Here is a 5,648-nt window from a genome sequence, read left to right on the forward strand (position 1 = left end):
AGTTGACGAATCAGCTTCTGGATGGGCATCAGGGAGTCTCGGTTGGTGTGATATTGCCACTGGTGCACTGTTGTGATAGGGGTCGGCACCTGTTGTTCTTCAGCCCTCAGCATCCCCACAACACAAGGATCCTCAAGAGACCAGACAAGGTGGACAGCTGTTCACTGTCCTCTGTCTTCAAGGCAGCTATACCAAAAGCCCACCAGTGCCCTTTAGGGTCCTTGGAATCCCCTCTCCTGAGGCAGTCTGTGCCAAGGATGCACAGAGACTTGGGGCCAGTCACACCATGGTGCTTTTGCCACTCGTTCCCAGTTAGGCTCACTTCAGCCTCCAACACAGTCAGCTGTTGGGATCCCCCTGTCACTCCAGAAATACTGATGCGTTCTGACCTTTTGTAATCTGATGGCATTAGGGTACACTACAAGCTTATACTCCTGTGGAGCTGACATGCCAGGCCATCAAATCCATACAGACCAGTAAACCCGGTTGTTCTTCTCCTCCACCTGGCTGGAGGCAGGGCCCCTCTAGTCCTGGCCATAGCAGTTGTTGTGGAGGAATGAGTACATGTGGCACGCATGGGTTACCACACCCTTGGTACTCACATCTTGTAAAAACCAGTCAGCAGCTCCTTGCCTAGGGTCAGCAGTAAACTCCACCCTTCTACTTTGTCTGGGGAGCTGCCCACTGTAAACTGGAGCAGCAACGTTCTTGGGAGAGCCCCCATTTCTGATTGTTCCTCCTTGCAACTCGCACACTTGTGCCTTTTGCACTGAGATATTTCTCCATCCCACCTCCTCATGTCCTCTCCCTGGTCACGCAGGTAAAACCACAGGCTGCCTCATGGTGTGTACCATCTCTCTTGAGCCAGGGAATGTTTTCTCGTAGTAGCTGAGACACTGATCTGTACAGGTGGGGAGTAGGACCTATCCAAGTTTTCAAACAGTTTTTTGAACAGGTTTTTGCACTGCTCGGACAGCCTTTCCACAGCAGAAACCAGACGTGTGGGGAAGAACAGAGATTGTCTTTGTATTGCTGGAGGTGGCCAGCCTCTTCATTCACTGTTGGTGCCTCTTCTGCTTTCCAGCCTATTGCTGCCCATGAATGGGCGTACGACGATGGTGCACTGTGTACGAACTTCCGCCACATGGATCATGCTCATTTGGACTTCATCAGGGTCTGTGGGTGACTACGGGTTGTCCAGGCCATAATAAATCAGCCCTTGCACAGCCAACCCCTCAGTGTGGGTCGGTGGACTTGCCGGACTTGTCAGTGCCAGAAGGGGACTTGCTTGGACTCGTGTGTCAAATACCAAAGAGTTAACAAAAGGGAGTGGTTCAACTCGAGCAAGGAGCTCGGCTTTTCTTTTCAGACGGAAGTAAAGGGTGATGGTCCAACACTCAAATCCACTGTGTGACACCTGGGCTGAGGCAAAGGCCTTACAGCCAGATGCTGCTTCAGTTAAAGAACAAATGCCGTCCTTTCAGCTCTGTCAGCCTGATCTCGGTGCCGGGGAAGATTGTGGAGCGATTCATCCTGAGTGCGCTCACCAGGCATGTGAAGGACAACCAGGGGATCAGGCCCAGCCAGCATGGGTTCATGACTACATACAAGAAAGACATGGAGGGGCTGGAGTGTGTCCAGAGAAGGGCAGCGAGGCTGGTGAAGGGTCTGGACAGCAAGTGTGCTGAGGAGCGGCTGAGGGAGCTGGGGCTATTCAGTCTGGAGAAGAGGAGGCTGAGGGGAGACCTTCTCGCTCTCTTCAACTACCTGACAGGAGGGTGTAGTGAGGGGGTTTGGTCTCTTCTCCCAAGTAACCAGCAACAGGACGAGAGGCAATGGGCTCAAGTTGCGTCAGGGAAGGTTCAGATTGGACAAATCGGGTATTCGGTACCAGGTGATGTCATGTCCACGAATGAGCTGGGGGAGGGGAATCGCTGCTCCAGAGGGAGCTGGGCATCAGGTGGGGAGAAAACAGCGTTGTGTGTTCCTGGCTTTGTGTGTTCCTTTTATCAGTATTACTGTTGTTACCGCTCCCTCCCTTTGCTGTTCCGTCGAGCTATCTCCATCCCCATCCCCGAGTCCCGCCTCTTCCTTCCCATTGCCCTCCCAAGCCCAGCGCGGGAGCAGAGGGTGAGCGGCCGCGTGGTTCTTTGGTGCCGCCTGTGGCAAAAACTCGACAGCTGGTTTTCCCCTGGGAAGAGGAAGGAATGGCTCCCCTCGAGGCAGCCTCTTTGGAATGGGGCGAGGTGGGCTCGGAAGTGACGGTGGCAGATCTGCCAGACGGCTGCGGGGAGCGGGGCGGGAGCCGTGGGGACTCGGCGCCACCGGCTTCTGCCCAGCCCCTGGGAGCGGGGTGCGGACAGTCGGGCGGTGAAAAGCCCTCACGGCTCCGCAGCCGCCTTCCTCCAGCCCGCAAATTTGGGGAGGGGAACCACATCCCCAAGGGGGGGGGCACCATGATTCTGCACTTGTTCAGGGCTGAAGTTGCAGAACGCTGGAGGTGCCCAACACCCTAGGCATCTGCCCGTGCTACTCCACACACTCCACCACACATAACTACCCAGCCTCGGGGCAGATCTCCAGACAATATTCTTCATGTGCTTGCTCACCTTAGACAAAACTGAAACACTATTCACAAGAATCATAGAATGCTGTGGGTTGGAAGGGAGCTTCAGAGGTCATCTAGCCCAGCCCCCTCCAGTGAGCAGCGACATCTTCAACCAGACCAGGTTGCTCAGAGCCCCGTCCAGCCTGGCCTTGAATGTTTCCAGGGATGGGGCCTCCACTGCCTCTCTGGGCAATCTGTGCCAGGGTTTCACCACCCTCATTGTAAAAAGTTTCTTCCTTATATCGAGTCTAAATCCACCCTCCCCTAGTTTAAAGCCATTACTTCTCGTCCCATTGCAACAAGCCCTGCTGAAAACATTTTCCCCACCTTTCCTATAGGCCCCATTCAGGTACTGGAAGGCTGCAAGCAGGTCTCCCTGCAGCCTTCTCTTCACCAGGCTGAGCAGCACCAACTCTCTCAGCCATTCCTCATACGAAAGGTGCTCCTGCTCTCGGATCATCTTTGTGGCCCTGTGGACACACTCTTATAGCTCCAATGTCCTCCTTGTGCTGGGGGCTCCAGAGCTAGACGCAGTACTTCAGGTGGGGCCCACCACAGCAAAGTAGAATGGCAGAATCACCTCCCTCGACCTGCAGGCCATGCTTCTCTTGATGCTGCCAGGATAGTAGTCAAAATACGTCTATTCCCAAGAAATGCCAATAGAAAAATTTTAACTACCCAAGGATATTCAAGATACCGAAAAGTTGTTATAATGGGGGAGGAAACATCACAGAAGATGGTAGCGAAGGTGCCATTCTGCACTTCCTGTTAAGGGAGAAGCTGCTGCCTGAGCATTCACACACTGTTCAAGGAGTTGCACACACACCACCCGAGACTTTAACTGCTGGGACCAGGGTCCCTTCTCAGTGGGCAACTCCAGTGAGGCAGTGGGTGCCCCTTTTCGATTACACACACACACACACTCACTCACTCACTCTTGGGCACTTCCTCATCCCTCAGGCTCAACCCAAAGCTTCCTGAAGCAGAGTCTCTGACATGACATGTGCCAGATGAATTTATTGAGTGGTATAGCGCTGTAAAACACCTCGAGCTGGGGACCTCCAGAGAGGGACCCTGAACAAAGAAATCCCTGGGCAATTATAGCCTGACAACTTACACTCCCACCCCACATGAGTTCTCCACCTGGTGTCCAAGCCACAGCTGACCTAATGGTGTATTTGGGTTTGGGGGCTTTTGTCCCTCATTGGGCCACTCCATTGACTCTGAGTGGGCTGAAGATTCTTCCCTCCTCTTCAGAGAGGCCCTGCTGCTGTCAGCAGATGACTTAACTTCCTTATCTTTGAGCCACAACTGAGTCCTTGGGGTCTCCTTCACTGAGCTTGGTAAGGGTTCAGTGGGAGTTCACTGTATCCAGGTGGCAAATTCACAGGTGCGGCTGTTATGGTTTAGCCTGGCTGGATGCCAGGTGCCCACCAATGCCCCTCTATCACTCCCCCTCCTCAGCTGGACAGGGGAGAAAAAATATGAAGAAAGGCTTATGGGTCGAGACAAGGGCAGGGAGGGATCACTCACCAGGTACCCTCAGGGACAAATCAGATTGAACTTGGGAAAAAAGAGTTTGATTTATCACCAATCAAATCAGAATAGGATAATGAGAAATCAAAACAAATCTTAAAAACACCTTCCCCCCACCCCTCCCTTTCTCCCGGGCTTAACTTCACTCCCCATTTTCTACCTCCTCCCCCCAAGCGGCGCAGGGGGATGGGGAATGGGGGTTGCGGTCAGTTCATCACACCTTGTCTCTGCCGCTCCTTCCTCCTGAGGGGGAGGGCTCCTCTGACTCTGCCCCTGCTCCAGTGCGGGGTCCCTCCCACGGGAAACAGTTCTCCACGCGTCACTGGAGTTGACCACCAATGCTCGGAAAGTCAGTGATATGAACTTATACATATATCTACGTGTATATATATGAGCAGCATACCGGAACACAAAACAGCGCCTCTTCTCCCTTTCTGACTGGCTTTTTCTATACCACGAGGAACTCCAAAGGACTAGCAGGGCAGCCTTGAAGAGCCACAGCTGTAATTAAAACAAGGTAATAAGAAAAAAAACCTGCTGATAAAAAGAAGAGTGCTTGAACTATGAGTGAAGTATCCTAATGAGCCTGGTAAAAACCCCACCCTCGAGTAGCCAAGGTCCCCTACCAAGACAAGCCCCTTCCCCACGGAATCTGCGCAGCAGAGAGGAAGGAGACTGCGAGTGCCCGTGGAGACGAGACCTGCGCGGAGCACCGGGGCCGAGAGTGAGTCCGGGTCACTGTCACAGCGCGGTGACCCCTTGCTGGCAGCGGAGAAACGTTTCCCGCGTGTGAGCCAAAGGGTGCGAGCCTCGGGGTGTTCCCAGCCAGCACCCAGGTCTGCGCAGACCCGGAACGGGCAGAAGTCTGGGCTCTGCCTGGGGATCGGCTTCTGCAGAGCGGGTCCAAGAACCAGATCTGGGGACAACAGCTCGGGGGGGGGAACCTCATCCCCGCGGGGGCCCAGGGCAGCAGCCGCCCCCCAGCCGATCCGAGCCGAGCGGGGCCGGGCGGGCGGCAGGACTACACCTCCCGTGCTGCACCGGCGGCGGGCGGGCTCCCGGGCTGACGCGGCCACGCTGCTCCCGGGGCCGCCTTTGTCCGTGCCCGCGGTCGGTGCTGGTGGCAGCAGGTTTGAAGGCCTTGGGGGGAAGGGAAGGCAGCTGCTGGCAGGTGAGTGAGCTTCTGGCCCGCTGTGCTCACGGCAGTGCTGTGCTTGGCAGGGACCGTCTGTCCGTGCTGCGCCGGGGCGGCTGGTGACGGGAGAGGCCCCTCCTGCGGCCTCCGGAGCATCCCAGCTGCGTCTTGCCGATCGCTCTTTGTGTGTGCCTCCGTCTCCCCGCCGAGAGCCAGCGGCACGGGAGGGCTCCGGGCTGCTGCGGCAAGGTGGGGGTCAGGCGCAGCCCCGGTGACCCTGCTGTGTGGGCTGGCTGGGCACCCACCGCCCCTCTGCCCTGGCCTTCCCTTGCACGGGGTGCTCCGAGCTCTCCCAGTGCTGCCCTTGGG

This window comes from Opisthocomus hoazin, chromosome 4, assembly GCF_030867145.1.
Source record: "Opisthocomus hoazin isolate bOpiHoa1 chromosome 4, bOpiHoa1.hap1, whole genome shotgun sequence".
Taxonomy (NCBI): domain Eukaryota; kingdom Metazoa; phylum Chordata; class Aves; order Opisthocomiformes; family Opisthocomidae; genus Opisthocomus; species Opisthocomus hoazin.